Below are 17,602 nucleotides of genomic sequence, written 5' to 3' on the forward strand. Positions count from 1 at the left end.
GGATCTCTGTGACTTCAAGTCCAGCCTGGTCTACAAAGTGAGTCTAGGATAGCCAAGGCTACCCTGAGAAACCCTGTCTCTAAAAGCGAAAAAGAGAAAAAACATTTAAGTTATGTGCTGTACTTATGTCAGTAGGCTTCTCTCAGGTAAGAATGTAGATATGGGTGTCACAGGCACTTGGAATTCTGGATCTACTTCTTGCTGGTATTTTTTTAAACCTCTTTGAAATTGGGTGAGTAATATGACCTACTTGATAGAGATAGATTAAATGCCCAGAAGTGTTTGGTTCAGGGCTGGGCATACTGTAGAAATTGAAAAATATTAATGGTTATAATTATTAGAAAATCTGCACAATGGGGAAATGCTTATTAGTGTTTTTCAGTTGACATTTATTCCTTTTATATATTACATGAATTATTTCCATTTAAGGAAGAAAAACGTGGAGCATGTAGAACTGTGAGAATTAGGCTCAAGAGCAGAGTGGAGAGCTGCTTCTTATGGAATAATTGTTATTAGTACCAGCTTCAGACAGACTTCTTGTTGAGAATAAGTGCCTAGAGTGGATCATAGAGTTACCTTCAAGGGCAATTCCATTTGTGGACAGGTAGAAGGCAAATTTATTGTTGGGTACATGAATTTTAGTAGTTGATACCAGGGCAGGCTCTCAAACTTACCTTGGTATTTGCTTTCTTTAATCAGTAAATAGAACTCCCTTTGTATTTGGGCTGTCAGACAAATCTATAGACAGGCAAGTACGCAAGCCCAGGCCTTTAGAAAGGGGCTACTGGAAGACTAGAACACCTATGTATTTTACAGTATACCTTAAGTATTTTACAGCATGTAAAGTTTGCACCTCCACTGTCTTTGGCCTATCCACCAGCACATGCTTGGCTAGAGAACAGTTTTGTTTTCAAATTGCTATTCTGAGGGGGGGAAGGGGGAGACAGACAGGGCTGGCAGCCCAGGCTTCCCAGGCTCTAATGCCTTCTCTAGCCATTAACAAATGAAGCCAGGTGAGCAGTGAGACATTGTATTGGGATGACTTACTGAGTGATCCTTCTTACTGCTGACTCTTAAGAACCTTGAAATCTATGAGGGGATTACAGTGAGCAGGAAGAGCAGAGCAAGACCAGCAGTAGCACCTTGGGGTGGTGGGAGTGGCCCAGGTCAGGAATCTGGGAGTTGGAAGAAGGTCAAATGAAGGTGAGTTTCTCTGTTTCAAAGAAGAGATAGCAGCCACAGGGAGGAAGGCTTGGCCCACTAGGAGTGGTTTCTTCTACCACCCACCTTTCTTCCTCTGGGGAGCAAGGTTATTGTAGGAAAGGGTTTTAGTTCAAGTCTAGGTGGTAATCCTAGTTTTGTGAACTAAGTAATTTGGAACTTGAAATTGAATTTTTGTAAAACAGGACTCATCTTTTCAGGGAGATGTGAGGAGTATGTAAGGGTGGTAAAGGCCCCAGTGTCTAGTCAGTTGCCTAATGAACATTTATTCCCTTATCTTTCTGTTGCCATTGATCCTTTTTTGGAGTCAGCCTGATGGATCAGGATCTTGTTTGAGAATCTGCAGTGTTATGTGAAGAGATCTGGCAAAGTTCCTTTGTTGTGTGGGCATCATGAAAGACACTTCACAGAGATAATAGATTTTAATTAGTTCAGGCTTACTTTTGCCTACTTCCAAACCTTCCCATATACTCCTCCCTGCTCTCCTTCAAACTCATCGTCTCTTTTTTTCACTAATTGTTAATGTGCATGTATATGTATATGTATATGTATATGTATATGTATATGTATATGTATATGTATATGTATATGTATATGTGTTTGTACCTAAGTCTATCCTGCTCAGTTCATACAATGTTACTTGTATGTATGTTTTTAGGGCAGACCATTTGGCACTGGACAAGCAATTGAGGTGCTCTTTCCTGGGGGAGACCACTTCTCTCTCTCCTAGCCTTCCTCAGTTTCCTCTAGTTCCTCGTGTGGGATTGAGGCCTCCTGGACTAGTTAGTGCTTAAAAAAAAAAAAAAAAGTCACTGTGTTTTTTTTCTCCTGGGCACAGTGGCACATTCTCCCCCCCCCATTTTTTTTTTTTTTATTAGTTACAGTTTGTCCACTTTGTATCCTAGCTGTAGCCCTCTCCCCCATCTCCTCCCAGTCCCACCCTCCTTCCCTCTTCCTCTGGCACATTCTTGTAAGTAATCTCAGCACTTGGGAGAATGAGGCAGAAGGATCAGGAGTTCAAGGCCAACCTTTGCTACATAGTGAATTCTGGTCCATCCTGAACTACATGACATGTGATTCTTAAAAATGAAAAAATAGGGGGCTAGAGAGATGGTTCAGGGGTTAAATGCACTTGCTGTTCTGGAGAGGATCTAATTGGTTCTCAGCACCCATGTTTAGTGCCTTACAATCACCTGTAACACCAGCTCTAGGGGATCTGATGTCCTCTGCTGTCCTCTGCAGTAAACAAAAGGAAAAATAAAAAAAATTCACCTTGCTATATCCTGTCCACACGAAAATTAGAATACTAAGTTTAGCTGAGAGTTTGCTCCTGTCCTTTTTAATTAATTAAAAATTTTAATTACTTACTTGGTGTGTGTGGGGAGGGGTTTGTGTTTCACACCGTGTGCATGGAGATAAGAGGACAGTGTTGTGGAGCTGGGCCTCCCCCTCCCCTCTGTGTTGGATTGAACTCAGATTATTAGACTGGCCAGTGCTTTTCCTGCTGAGCTGTCTCGTTGGCTTTCTTCTGTTGGTTTGTTGAAATGGGTTTGCTCCATATCCCAATCTGGCCTGGACCTCACAGACTTCCTTCCTGTCTTTGTGCCGGGATGGCAGGCGTGCGCCACATACACTAATGTGTCCTGTGGTGTTTAGTGCTCACCTTCCAGCTTTGGGCAGATCTGGGAGGCGTTTTCTTGATTAATGATTGATATGTGAGGACCTAGTCACTGTGGGCAGTGTCACATCTGGGCAGGTGGCCCTGGGTTGTATAAGAAAACAGGTTGAGCAAGCCACGAAGAACAAACGAGTAAGCATGTTTCTCCATGCTCTCTGCTTCAGTGCCTGCTTCCAGTTCCAGCCTTGAGTTTCTGCCCTGCCTTCCCTCAGTGAAGAAATGGAACCCGTAGGCCAAGTGAACTCTTTCCTCTTCACATGTTGCTTTTTGTTATGGTGTTTCATCACACCGACAGAAAGCAAACGTGGATAGGGACTAATCTTTAGGTTGACAATGACTCTGCCACTGTACTTTTTTGTTGTGCCATGATGAAGCCCAGTGTCCTGTACACTAGCTGGGTAGGCACCGGGCCCTGGAGCTTTATTATTGAACTGTCTTGGTATCATCATGTTCTCAGAGGCCTTAAAAGCTCATACCAACAAACCCATACAAAAGCACTGCTGTTTGTCATGGTGACTTGTCATTTAGAGTTAAGGTGTAATAGTGTCTTCTGGACATGGCACAGTACTTGTAGGCTCACTGCAGATGTTTCTGTGTAAGACCTGCACAAGATTGGGCCTGTCAACATTCTGTTGTACGTGTGAATGGGGGCCCATGAGGGGTTCCACCCCTCCTCCTTGGTGCATTTTGGGCAGTTAGTTAATGATTGCTGGGAGAAGGGTGGCATTTTCTAGAGTGCTAAAGCCACTGATAAAGTTGTCTGAGCTCCAGGAAATATTGCCTCACTCATGTTTATGTAGGCAACCAAAATTAAACTCAGCGAGTGGTTCATGCCCCCACACAAAAGACCTCAAAGTGGGAATGGGGCTTATTAGGAAGAAAAAGGATGTCTTTAAACTTTTTTCTTTTTTTGGCCTTTGTGTTTGTATACATATGTGTGTCTATTTGCAATTGTGTGCTTGCTATGTATTGATGTGGAGGTCAGAAGACAACCTCAGGTGTTGGACCTTGCTTCATCTTGAGTCACTGCTGTGTGGGCCAGGCTACCTGGCCTGTGAGATCTAGAGCGAGCTCCATCTCCCATCTCATGTATGAGCACCTTGGGATCTGAACTCAGGTCCTCACGCTTTCACAGCATGATTTTTTGTTTGTTTGTTTGTTTGTTTGTTTGAGACAGGTTATCTCTGAAGTCCTGGATGTCCTAGAACACCTGTGTGTACCAATCTAGTCTTAACTCATAGAGCTCAAAGGTGTGTGCCACCACACCTGGCCCACACAGCAGGCTTTTTAACCATTGATCTATTTTTCCAGCCCAGAAGATAGGTTTCAGTGAGACAGGATGACAAAAACCATTAATGAGGTAAAAGTGACAAATTTAATATGTGCATGAATGAAATTATAAAGACTTAAAGAAATGAATAATGTGTAGGTTGTTTTAAGAAAGCTTAAAGATACCTTAATCTAAAGCAGGCTAAGATGAAATTTTAAAACTCAGTAGCCTCAGGTTGAGATGTCACTAAACTTGAGGAGAGCCATCTGCAAGTTTCCCTGTGTGTCGATCCCAGTTGTGGCACTTGGCCACTGAGAAAAGAAGACTTTGGTATAGAAGCACTAGACTGTATGGTATTTAGATGATTTGGTGTTGTTAAAGGAAGTTCAGTTAAACTGGAATTTATGTAAGGTTTCCTGGTTTAGTGGAGGATTCTAGGACTGGGATACTTCAGATACTTTAAAAATACTTGATTTATTTGCACACTTTATTTGTTGTGTGCACATGAGTGCCCCAGCACACGTGGAAATCAGATGACAACTTGTAAAGTAGATTTTCTCATTCCAGCATGTGTGTTCTAGGGATTTGGGGGGTCAGGCTTGGTGGCATGTGCCTTTCCCCAGTCATTTGCCTGGTCCTACATGCTTTTGTCTTAGGAATGCTATATTCTTGAATTAAGATGGGGCTTCCACTAAGCAAATCTAAAAAGTTTTGTCATGATAACATACTTGTCATGTTGCCATGAATGGAGTCTACATAGTACCTCACTAACTTTCAGAGGTAAGGTCTTTCAGAGATCTTACCTTCTCATTGAAATAGTTTAGTGGGCTGTGGAATTCAAGTTATTTGTTCAAAAACTTTGAGTCCTATGATGGAGCAGTCATTGTCTTGGAGATGCAGTGGTAAGCAAAGCAGCATGGCTGTGCTTTTTCAAGTGATCTATAGTGATTACTTTCCACAGAATTCTGGCAGTGATGAGTTCTATTGGAAAATAAAGGGGCTTCTTGGAGGATGTAATGTTGATGCTGAGATTAAAGACGGAAGTAGATCGATGAGACTCTTTTTCTTCGAGAGAGGGTCTCATAACTTACTATGAGGCCGAAGCTGGCCTTGAACTCCCAATCCTCTTGCCTCTACTCCCAACTGCGAGGATTATAGCCATATATTATCAATTCTGGCTGAGATTTGTTTTGTAAAAAGGCTGTTATGACCAGAATTTACATTAGATGAGGTAATGAAAGCTGTCAGGAGCCAAAAATATTGTCTGTATGTGTGTGTATGTTTCTGTCTGTCTACTCTATATCTAAACTGTAGAGTTTGTCCTTTTCTTCAGGGTAGTTGTTTGCCTACAAAATATATAACTCACCTATAGACCACACGCTGTAGAGAGGAAGAATAGTGCAGTGTGTGTGTATGGATGGATATTTGTGTGTTTGGTTGATGGAATGTTTAAAAGCATAATGGAACATTTCTTTGAGATAGCCTTATTGTTCGGTTGAAATTTATTAAAATTTATCTATTTTCTTTTTAAAAATGGTACAAGAAATCAAACCTATGGACTTGTGTGCGGTAGGCAATTTGCTTTACCTCTGAGCTACATCCCTTGTCTAGAGTTGGGATTTAAAAAGTTATGATAGCATTGTATTTGTAATTTTTTTATGGTATTGAGGTTTCTTTGAAAGCAAATCAGTTAATGACTGCTTTTTAAAAATATTGTAGTTTTCAGTCTGAACATAAAAACAAATAATGCCTCTTTAAAATTTAATCCAATCTATAGTTTTAATTTTATGCTGTGTTGATGCTACCAGATGCTAGCTATCAAGTCATTATAGTATATGCTGTTAGGTTTTATGTGCTTGTTTTTGTAGTTTTGCTTCTGTTTTTGAGAAAGGATCTTGCTCTGGGCTGTCCTCAGGTTCATTCTTGGCTTCCTAAGTGCTGAAACTGTAGATAAGAGCCACCACACTGCCTTCCTGTGCGTTAGTCCACTGTTTGATGAGCCGCTTCTTGGAATGAAGGACATGATAGAATGGTGAAAATTGGGAAAGTAAAGGTTTAGTGGGTTAGAACTAGACTTGCTTTTTGTTTTAAGAACTAGAATTTCTGTTGACATCTGTTTTAGAGTTTTTCTTGCTGCAGTGAAACACCATGACCAAAAACCAAGTTGAGGAGAAAGGGACTCAATCAGGGCAGAAACCTGGAGGCAGGAGGTGATACAGAGGCCATGGAGGGTGCTGCTTACTGGCTTGCTTCCATGGCTTGCTCAGTGTGCTCCCCCCCCCCCCCCCCATTTGGTTTTTCCACACAGGGTTTATCTGTGTAGCTATGGCTGTCCTAGAACTCTCTTTGTAGACCAGGCTGGCCTTGAACTCACAGCGATCTGCCTGCCCCTGCCTCCGAAGTCCTGGTATTAAAGGCATGCGCCACTACTGTCTGGCACACTCTACTTAGTTATAGAACCCAGGACTACCAGTTCAGGGATGGCACCACTCATAATGGTCTGGGCTCTATCAATCATTAAGAAAATGCCTTATGCTTTGCTTATAGCCTGGTGTTTTGTTTTTGTTTTTTTTAATTTTTGGGAGGAGTGGTGGCGGTTCAAGACAGGGTTTCTCTGTGTAGCCGTGGCTGTTCTGGAACTCACTTTGTAGATCAGGCTGGCATCCAGCTCACAGAGATCTGCCTGCCTCTGCCTCCTGAGTGCTGGGATTAAAGGTGTGTACCACTAGTGCTCAGCTACAGCCCATTCCCATGGAGACATTTTCTCAATTGAGGTTCCCCCAGATGACTCTTGTGTCAAGGTGACATAAAACTAGCACAGCATCCATAGAAGTTCATTCAGTAAGACCTTAAGCAAGAGTAAGCCACAGCTAAGCAAGGTGGTAAACATTTGTTCTCTTAAGATTATTGTGCAGATTATAAATAAATAATTGAAAGATTTCAAACATATAACAGATTGAAAAAAGTTAACTGAATTCATCTTGTCACTTACTAATTTAAAATCTTCCTGTCATAGCTGGGTGCCGCATGCCTTTAATCTCAGCTCTTGGGAAGTAGAGGTAGACAGATCCTTGTGAATTCTGGGCTATCCTGGTCTATATAGAGAGTTCCAGGCTATCTAAGGATACATAGTGAGACCCTGTTTCTCTGCCCCTCCCAAAGATTTTTTTCTTTGTGTTACACAGTCATCTAGACTGTTCTGTGTAAGTACTTTCCTGCTGGAAGTGGAACTAGAATTTTGACATTTTACCCCAGGAGAAGAGATCTTCTGAAATAATTTCAGGCTCTGACCTTTCGAAGAGGCTAACCAGGTAAATAAAAGGCCTCAGGATTTGGAGATTTTGACAGTGAGTGAATAAATGAGTGCTTTTGTGCCTAGATGGCTAGTAGATTTTCAAACATTTTAGTCATTTTCATGGTTAGCCAGACTGGATACCCGTGGGTGCGAATCTATTCTTGATATTAAAGTAATCTTCAGAGTTTATGTACTTTACATGGCATGCGTAGAGCAAGTGTGTGAGTGGGCATGGTGCCGGCTGCCGTAGTGAGCATGTGCACTTCAGAGGACAGCTTGGGAGGCAATTCTCCTTTTTCTTGTTGAAGCAGAGTCTCTTAATGTTGCTGCTGGCTCTGCCTCTGCCTGTCTCCCTGTAGGAGTGCTGAGTTACAGGATAGACCCTACCACATCTGGCTTTTTATGTTCTTCCCAGGGATTAAGTTAGGTTGGCTGGCTTTCACAGCGAGAGTTTTATCCATGCAGCTATATCCTTCTGGATTTGGTTAACGTATTCTTCAAAGTTTTAGTTAACGATTATTTTTTTCCATTTGTGTTAATGTATAGTCCCTTCCCTTCCTTCTGCCTATTTTCTTGCAAAGTTGCTTATATGCTTTTTTCCCCCAGAAAGTAATTTCTCCATGACAGAATATTTGATACTCTTTTCTGTTCATAAATGTGAGAGTAATACTGAGCAGTTATTTGTCTTTCTCTTGGTGGGCTAGTCATGAAATTTTGTCTGACTCATTTGGAGATTAATGGTTAATAACTTTCCTCCAAGTATGGTTAGTTATGAGGGCTATTATTAGTAGAGCTCACACTAGAAATACTGGTAAATGTCATATCTAAGTACTATATTTATATATAATAAATGTTACATATAAATATTAGCTGTCATTGTTTTGTTACCATTTATTTATAGATACTGTTTATTACTTAATCTTATGACCTGGGTCTTAGTTGGATTTTATGAATAATATCTTTTTGTGTGCTGTGTTTAGAAATGTGGGTATTTGCTTTTAAAAATCTAGTCGTATTGACTACATCAAGTAAAATGGTAAGTCACTATATAACATTTACTTAGTGAACTTTACAAAGCAGTTAAAAGGAATTTTTGGGTAACATTTGGAAGCTGTCAAAATTAGTATGTTACTGAACCTTGGGAGCAGTCTAGCCAAGTGTGAGCTTGCTGTATTATGACAGATGTTAAAGCATTGTGTTCACCTGTCTTCTCCAGCTGGAGTGGCAAGTTGGAGTGGGTGGAGATTGGGAAATTGGATGTATGTCATGACACTGGTTATCATCATTGTGAAATGTCAGGGACCACTGTCAATGGTTACCAATTATAGTTAAGTGGTTCATGGGAGCTACCTGGACTGAAAGGAAATAGCTATTATCCTAACACTTCGTGTTAAGTAGGAACACTGAAGCATCTTAAAAAAAAGTTTAGGAGTTGTGCAAAAGTATCTTTGCAGCAGGTGGCCTAGAATATATGTTTCATGTGTTAACTTTTTCATCATCTGTGAATGTTTACTTACAGCTATTTTTATGAGGAACTAGGTTTTGAAGCATGTTGTAATTTTGATTAAGGTTGAAACCTGCATTTAGTCCAGTACTTAGATATTTTTCTTTCTTCCCTCTGAGAAGTTATAGTTATTACAGTGTCCACTTGTAATGAGATTTATAACATATATTTTTCCTGGACCTGTCTTCAGTTCCTGTCAAACTGAGAGAAAGCATTCACCTTTGTCTTTTCTCTTTGGATAAATGACGTCAGAGGCTGTTAGCCTGTCTGTGACGTGGTAAGAACATGTACCTTACAGGGCTCATGAAATGACAGCTGGTAGAAGCTTGGTAATGGACAGTTGTCATGGCTCTGTCCTTGAGGTCAGGGTCAAAGCCACTTTTCCAGTGTATTTCCGGTCTGGGAAGGTTCCCTGCCCAGTTCTTGCTGAGGCAGGAAAGCAGTTTCTCCTGTGTGTGAATCAGTGTTGATTCTTACTATAATATCTGTTTATATTTGTTCATTTTGTAGTGCTTTCACAGTGCCTGCTGTAGGCACATCTTAAGTGTCACTTTAAAGACAAGGAGGTTTATGGTCATGATCTGCTCTGGTTAGCCTGAGAGTTAGTGTTTTGGCAGAGCACAGTCTTTGAAAGGCCTCTGGTTCTCAAACATTGCTAAGCGCTGTGCAAAGTCCTGGGTGGAAGTTTCCTTTTCTGGTTTTGTTATCCATCTCTTCACCTGTGTCTGAGGCTGATGACGCCTGGCATGTGGGAGATATGGGATAAACATTTACTGAATGGATGAGTGTGGCAATGTACATATGTCAAGATTTGTGGGGTCTTTATTGGCTAACATTTATTTGATTACCCTGAGGAGCAGATACAGAATATAAGCCTTAAAGTAACCTCATTGCTGCCTTGTCAATAAAACCAGTTCCATTTCTTGTCACATTTGTGGCTCAGCTGAGCTGGGCAGAGATTTGCTGTTTCACAGAATTGCTGCTGGGAATAACCTGGAACATTTTAGCTCCTTTTCTTGAAATGTGCTACAGGAGAATGGGGATGGGACACAGGGTGGGAGGGCATGAGCATCAGGTGGTCTCTTGGGTTAGTGTTGGGCCATGTGTGACTGGAAGAGGATCCTGAGGGAGAGTGGTATTCTGTTTTCTTCTCTCTCTTCCCCCTCTTTTGAGACATGGTCTCTCTGTGTAGCTCTGGCTGTCTTGGAACTGTCTATATAGACCAGACTGTCCTAGAACTCCAGAGATCCACCTGTCTCTGTCTCTTGTGAGGGTTAATAATGAGTGCCTCCATGGAGCCTGGATTCCCTTCTTCTATTCTGGCTTCCCGGATGAACCATGAAAGATGGGCCTCTAAAGGATTTCTATTCTGGTTTTGTGTGTAGTTTCTTCCTTTTTTTTTTTTTTTTCCTCCCCAGATAGATACTCAGTCTCTTTACTCTTTTTTGATATGTGCTCAAGATATTTGTTTATGTTTTCTAGAGTTGTTAAATTTCTTATGAGTAAGTATTTGGCTATACATCTTTATATGCACACATGTGCACCTGGTGAGGTCAGAAGAGAGCATTGGCTCTACTGGAACTACTGTTGTATTGCAGATGGTTGTGAGCCAGCATGTGGGTGCTGGGAATTGAATTCAGGTCTTCTGCAAGAGCAGCCAGTGCAGCCAGTGCTCTTAATCTCAGCTCAGGAAGTTTTTTTTTTTTTTTTTCCTTCAGTAATTTATTTTATTTTATTTTATGTGCATTAATGTGAAGGTGTCAGATCAGACAGTTGTGGTTGCTGGGAATTGAAGCTGGGTCCTTTGGAAGAGCAGACAGTGCTCTGAACCACTGAGCCATCTCTCGAGCCCCAGCTCAGGAAGTTTTAAAAGCTGCTTTTAATTTTAGATTTAAGCGAGTGCAATTAAAAAAAAATTTTGAATTTGCAGTTATAGGAATATAACTCCTCCGTCTCCTGTGTCCTGCTGTTCTATAAGTATTACACTTTTTAATATACAGGAAGAGTTTTCAGTAATTTGTGCCATTATTATTTGTTTGCATTAGGGTAAGAAGTAGAAGGATTTGATGGAGTTTCAAATTTTTTTGTTTGCTTAATTTTTTTTCCTTTGAAATTTATTTATTTTTAATTTTATGTGTATGGATGTTTTGTTTGCATGTGTCTTGTGTAAAATGTGCATGCAGTACCTGAAGAGTCTGTAAGAGGGTGTCAGATCCTGCTGGAACTCGAGTTATAGACAGTTGTGGCTGTACGTGCTGGGAACTGATCCCAGGTCCTCTTGTAGAACAGTTAGTGCTTTTAATCATTGAGCCACTCTCCAGTCCCCATTTCCCCTTTGAGAGAGGTTCTTGCTCTGTCCCAGACTATCTTGGAATTCACCACTCTGTAGACCAGATGGATCTTGAACACACCCAGTACTGTCTCACCGTTCTGTGTGTGGCCACCGTGTATAGGTGCAAGCTACCATGCCCAGCTGGTTCTCTGTTTCTTTTGAGTAACAGAGACACATTTATTTGGTCATATTTTTAAAAGCTTGTACAGCATTTAGGGAGATTTTACTTTAGCTATGGAATTCATTTTCAGAGCTTTTCATTTTTCTGACCATAGTTTCATATGATCAGACTGTCCTTGTCCTCTGCACCTGAAGGTGATGGGTGTGTCTGTGAGTGGCCTTTCTTTGGAGAGTGTATCTTTAGAAGCAGCACCGTCAGAATCTGGCTCTAGGGATTTTCTTCTTCCCGCACACTCATTCTCACACGTCAGCCATAAGCTAGTTTCTAACCTTTGATGGCTACTTTCATTTAACCATCCAAACAATTCCTGTTCAGTTCCAAAAAAAGCAATTTTCTCCCAGTATTAAATAGTTATGCTTCCTTTTTAGCTTCTCCTTGGTGATACTGGATGAGCTGTTTTAGAAACAAAACCTTTCCAGTACTGCTTTAAACTCAGCACAAAGCATTGGGTAGTTGTAGAACTTGGAAATTGATGGCAGCCAGCTTTTTGTTGTAGTTAGCAGAGGATGTTGTGCTTTAGACAGAGTAGGGCCTAAGAGGTCCTTGGTAATTTTCGTGATGCAATCCATGTAAGTGGTGGCCAAGCAGCTTTATATAGAAGGAGCCTACTTAGTTTATAATGATGGCTTGGAAGACTGAACATATGTTTTGTCTGTGGTGCTGGAGCTCAAACCCAGTCCATGCCTAGCCTACTAGGCAAGGACTCCAGTGCTCAGCATCCTTCCAGCCCCCCTCCTCCCACATATACACGTGTACATGCATAGGCACACACAGATAATGCTTCTGTTTTTCCCAGAGAAAGACAATGCAACCAGACCTGATGAGACCTGATAGGCTAGGGTCTTTTTTGTTTTTTTGAGACAGGGTTTTTCTGTGTAACCTTGGCTGTCCTATGTTCACTTTGTAGAGTTCAAGGCTGTCCTTGAACTCACAGTGATCTCGCTGCCTCTGCTGGGATCAAAGGCTTGTGTCACCACGCCCGGCTGATAATGCTTATAATGCTTATTTCTGTTGTTGAGGTATGTATGTTTATCTTTAATGCCTGTCTATCTAATCTATCCACTCATTTGTGTGTGTCAACTAAGTGCAGCGTGAAGCCTGTTTGTTATAATCGCTTCCTTTTCCATGAGTTTAGTTGATTATCCACCTCGATAATAAAGTTAGAGAAGCATTATCTATTTATTATTTTTGTTATTATTTTGAGATAGAATCTCACTGGAACTTGCCCTGCAGACCAATCTGGCCTTGAACTGCCAGAGATCTACCTTGTTCTGCCTCCTGAGTACTAGGATTACAGGCTTTTGCCACCATGCCCATCTGAGAGGCATTCGGTGTTCACTGGGAGGGCAAAGTACTTAGTTATTTTCAGAAATGGTGTGTGGGCATTAAAAAATTAAACTCTTTTGGTATGAAAAATTTGATTCTCCTTGCTTCTTGGTACTTCTGTTCATGATTTTCTTCATGAAATACTCAACTCTGCATCTCTTAAGTAAGCTGAGCAATTATTTGTGCCTTCTGCTCTTTAGCATCTCTCATTGCTTCACCAACACTGTTGCTGTGACAGCTCACTTTGCTATTACATGTAGGTATTTGGTGCATAGTGATTTGCATTAGGTTGAGTTTTTAGGTGAGTTCTTGCTTAACAAACTCCTCAAAACTCAGTTTAGAATGGCAGCTATTCCTTTTGCTGGTCAGGTCCTTTGGCTGTTGGGGCTGGGCCCAGCTGTGGTGTTTTGTTTCCTCAGGACTGCCTCTTGCAGTGTCAGTCAGCAGGCAGGTGAAGGGCCCACCCACGTATCTGATGGGTGGCTAACTTGGTCAGCTGTGACTGCAGGCATTCCTGGGCCCCGAGTGTCACCTTGTCCATTTGCTTAGCCTGGTCTTTCCCACTAGCTAGACTGTCTGCAGCATGATATGGTTGTACACATGCTTAAACACTTTGAAGGTTTTTGCATGCATCATGCATGGCATTGTCTTTGGACCAAAGCAAGCTACAAGGGCTTTGGAAATTCAAAGGTAGAAAAGGACTCCTTTTTGTAGGGGAACTCTGCACTGTAATGGCATGAATCCAAGCAGGGAATGAAACTGGCCTCTTCTCCATCTATGAAGGAATGTTGATGGGCTCCGTCTTGTGCAGATAACAGCTGCAGTTCAGGAGTTCAACAGCCATATCATGCCCAGAAGACAGTGTGAAGCAATATTTTAATTTGTTAACTTTTCTTCATAAATATTTATCTTCATAGATTTGGGCATGCAATCATTGTATGCCTCTAGCTGATCTGAGTGCGTGGCTATGCATGTGTTGTGTTTTGGAGAGGTTGGCTCATGGGCAGATGCTCTGAAGTCAGACTTGCAATAATGCCTCCTTGCACTTGTGAAATTCCTACTAGAGTCTAAGTCACTTTTTCTCATCTGTGTGCCAACTCGCCTCGGTCACACCGGGCAAGACTTCCTCTGGGCTTTAGCTAACTTAGGCAAACACTGCTGGCTTTCAAGTGTAATTTGTTTCTCAAATGGTTTTCCTATCACTGCCTGTCAGGTTTAAAGTCTGAATTGTTAGTCCCTAGGCAATCACCACTTGCGGACATATGTTTATAATATATAGCCAGACTCATTTGGAACAACAAGAGAGGGTGAGAATGAGCAGGAAGAAGGACATCTTATCTTGTGACATATCTGAATCACAGAATATTAAAAATGAAGGCATTTATTTGTATCTTTTTTTTTTTTTTGAGACAAGGTCATGCTGTGTTTCTCAGGCTAGTCTTGCATTCACTAAGTAGTCAGGCTAGCCTTGCCTTGAATCAAAGCAGTCTTTTTGCCTCATCCTCCCCAATGTTGAGATTATAGGCATATCACCGTATTTGGTCAGTTTGACATTTTGTGCATGTGTGTGGCTGATGACAGGATGCCGTCCTTAATTGCTTTCCATAATTTTTGAAGCAGGATCTGTCACGGAAAGTGGAGCTCACTGACTAGAGTAGCTGGCCAGTAGGCCCCTTGGATGTCTCTTTTCCTTAGCGATGGGGAACTTTATTTGAATTTTAAAGTTAAATGTGTTCGATAAAACTGAAACGTAATGAGCCATGTGAAGCACTGTAGCAGAACTGTTCTCAGTTCACAGTGGGATCATCTAAAGATAGATTTTAGGTAGTATCTGTGTAAGGCAGTAGAAGGGTTATTTGCCTCAGAATTGGAAAGATAATCTGTAAAGAGCCAGAGGAATTTATTCTTCTAACCTTTGATTCGGAAACGTTGCTGATTGTTGTATTACATTTCTCTAGTTAGTATATGCAAATGCGAAGGTGCATATTAAATTGTCTTGATTAGAGCCACATTCAGATCTGAAGTGTAACTTTCACAGAGCTGAGACATGGAGTTTTGCTGGCCTGGCTTGCTTCCTTCTTGCCATTCTGGTAGCTCTGTCTGTGGAGGGCTCTTGTCTGTGGGGAGTGCATGGGTGCACACCTGTTGTGTTGTCCCAAGGCTGTTTGGGGTGGAAGGCTGAGGAGAAAAGCAGGAGGGTGTTCAACACTTGCTGATAAGAGCAATAGGAACCGACAGCTCTCTTGATTCCTTATGACGGGAGCGCTACCGACCCAGTGCACTTTTGAGGGCAGACAAGCTAGGTTGTAATCTGGTTTTTGCCATTACAATTTAGTGCTGGTAGAGAAGTTCATTATCTCTTCTTTGTATCTGGAAGTAAAAAGGGGAGTGTTGAGAAGGCTTCTACTGTGGAGTGGTCATAAGGGTTAAGTGAAGGATATTTGCAAAAGGGTCTGCAAGGAACATAATAACTACTATCATAATACAGTGCCAGCACCTCTGGCCTATAGGAAGGGCTCAGTCATGGATGACCACAAACCGGATCAAAGCTCTGAGACAGACATTTGATAGATCTTAGTAAGCTTCCACATACCAGAGCAGTGGAGACAAGCCCCTGGACTTTGGTATCCAAGATTAAGCAGCTTTTAGAACGGTGTCAGGCAGGATGCTGCTGTACAGCGATCACAGGTACAGGGTTGGCTGTCATAAATTCATGTCCAGATTGAGGCTGAAGCTCTGGGTTCAGGGCTGTACCTCCTGTCCCACCAGCAGGCACCTCTTAGCTGGATCCTTGACACTTTGCTCCTGCACTTGTAGTTCACATAGACAGTGACTAAGACCAGTCGGCTAATTGACAGGTGGTGGCAGGGGGCAGATGGATCCAGAGTGGCTAATGAACATGTGTTGGGATCTTGGGAGAGATAGGGGTTGAAGCTGTAGGCTGGACATTAGCCTCTTTGTCACTTAGTGGTTGCAGCCCTGATATACCTGGGTATTGTAGTGGATCTCAGTGTGTCAATGGCCATAGGAAGAGGAAGACATGTGGCGTGGTGAAACAGGACACTGTAGTCCCATCAGAGCTTTCTTGGATGTATAAAGATCTTGCCTTGTGGTCAAGTTCTGCCTGGAAGGTGCCATGGGCTCCAGATAGTACATAGCTACTTACTCTTGACCCTATTAGCACAGTTCAGACTGTTTGGTTGCAGGATCCATGTGAAGGCAGATGTGGAAAAGTCTTCACATGGATTGACTTGGTGCTTCACTGAGTCTTTGCTGTAGTCATCCACCTCACGATGGGGAAATTGTGGTGTGTGTGCAGTTGATGATGTGGTTGAAGCCAGCATAGAAGCCATACAGAAGAGTCATCGTGGACTCCTCAGCCTCCTGAGTCATGTGACCAGAGCAGTACCATTCTGCTTGAGTATAGTGGGTGAGAACAGTGGTGTGAGAAAGCAGAAGCCAGCGTGCTGTCTGGGAAAAGCTCCCTGGCTGGGTGTTCTTGGTACTGCCAGTGCTCTGGGGTTTCTGAAGCTCAGGCAGTTGGTGTGAAAGTCCCACTGCCCACAGGCACATAGATGCAGGGTACCTGATGTTTAGAGAGGCATGTTTTCTCAACAATTAGGAAAGTGACGACTCCACAAGGACTTCAGTGGGCAGGCAGCACAGAGCTCAGTCCTAGGTGACTCTTCAGCCCTAGAGCAGTGGCTCTCAGCCACTCTAATGCTGCGACCCTTTAATACAATTCCTCATGTTGTGGTGACCCCAACCATAAAATTATTTTCTGCTACTTCATAACTGTAACGTTGCTACTATTACAAATTATAATGTAAATATCTATGTTTTCTGATGGTCTTAGGTGACTCCTGTAAAATATTGTACGACCCCCCTCTCCGAAGGGGTCATGACGAACAGATTGAGAACCACTGCCCTAGAGGAGTATGGAGGGTGGCACTGTGAATGGCACCAGACAGAGGCAAGATGCTTCTCAGCATTTACAAGGACTGTAGCTGGTAGGAACATCAGTGGGGCAAGGTGGGAGAAACGTAGACCTGTTGTGTCAGTCACCTCTGTTGCTGCAATGAAACACTATAGCCAAAAGTGACCTATGGGAGACTTTGCCTTATGGTTCCAGAGGGAGTCAGGAATGGTAGGAGGCGTGGCAGCAGGTGGTTTTAGTAGGAAGCTGACAGATCATGGTTGTAACCACAAACAGAACAGAGAACAAACTCGAAATGGGACAAGGCTATTAACTCTAAAGCTCATTCCCTGGGGTGTTACTTCTCCAGGCTCCAGCTCATAAAGGTTCTATAACGTCCCCAAATAGTACCAACAACTGGCCAAGTGTTCAAATACCTGAGGGTCTGGGGATGCTCTTTTCATTCAAACTACCACCCTTGGTAACAGAAGTCAAGAACTCTTAAGGGGAAGAAAACCCTGGTGTGTCTAAGGGGCTGCAGTGAGAAAGACTGAGTTGTGAGCTTGCAGGCTTGGGCCAGGTCGTTAGTTACCCTGGACTCCAAGAACAACCAGGAGCTACTCCAGTTAGGACTCTGCAAAGATGAGTGCTCTAGAGCAGTGGGAGCATGGAGTTCTCCGTGTTAAATTGGATGCTTTTTATACTGAGCCACTCTAGTGCCCCGCGGCACAAGAGTCATACATGCCACAGTAATCCTGCTGTGTCTTTGAAGACTTGTTTTTATTTAGAAAATTCAGAGATTTCTGATTTTCCTAATATAGTGCAGATCTAATATCCTTTATTCAGAATGCTCGGGGCTAGAAGTGTTTCTGATTTAAG

The 17,602-nt window shown here is 42.3% G+C and overlaps 1 protein-coding gene across 2 annotated transcripts in view; it reads left to right on the plus strand.

Moving 5' to 3' along the window:
* The window catches only part of Ppp2r5e (protein phosphatase 2 regulatory subunit B'epsilon), a 143,385-nt gene that overhangs the window by 11,962 nt on the left and 113,821 nt on the right, over positions 1–17,602 (plus strand). The gene's annotated exons all lie outside the window — the stretch shown is intronic.

The sequence above is a fragment of the Psammomys obesus genome, unplaced genomic scaffold (assembly GCF_907164565.1).
Source record: "Psammomys obesus unplaced genomic scaffold, mPsaObe1.curated_primary_1811, whole genome shotgun sequence".
NCBI lineage: Eukaryota > Metazoa > Chordata > Mammalia > Rodentia > Muridae > Psammomys > Psammomys obesus.